Below are 476 nucleotides of genomic sequence, written 5' to 3'. Positions count from 1 at the left end.
TTTAAAATATTCCCTTATAATGTTCTGTATCTTTCTGGTATTTGTTGTGATGTTTCCCCTTTCATCTCTGATTTTGTTGATTTGAGGGTGCTCTTTCTTTCTTTGGTTAACTGGGCTAGTGGTCTGTCATCTTGTTTATCTTTTCAGAGAACCAGCTTTTGGATTCATTGATTCTTTGTATTGTTTTCTTTGTTTCGATTTCATTAAATTCTGCCCTGATTTTTGTTATTTTTTCTTGTCTGCTGGGTTTGGGTTTCATTGGTTGTTGCTTTTCAAGTGTCCTGAGTTGTAATGTTAAGTCATTTATTTGTGATCTTTCCGATTTTTTGATGTAGGCTGTTAGAGCTATAAACTTCCCTTGAATGACATCATTCAGCATGTCAAAGAGGTTTTGTTGTGTTGTATTGTCCTTTTCATTTAGTTCCAGGAATACTTTTACTTCTTTCTAAATTTCTCTTTTGACCCATTCATCATTC

Source organism: Nannospalax galili, unplaced genomic scaffold (genome assembly GCF_000622305.1).
Source record: "Nannospalax galili isolate Female #2095 unplaced genomic scaffold, S.galili_v1.0 scaffold47, whole genome shotgun sequence".
Taxonomy (NCBI): domain Eukaryota; kingdom Metazoa; phylum Chordata; class Mammalia; order Rodentia; family Spalacidae; genus Nannospalax; species Nannospalax galili.
Note: the sequence above shows the minus strand (reverse complement) of the source record.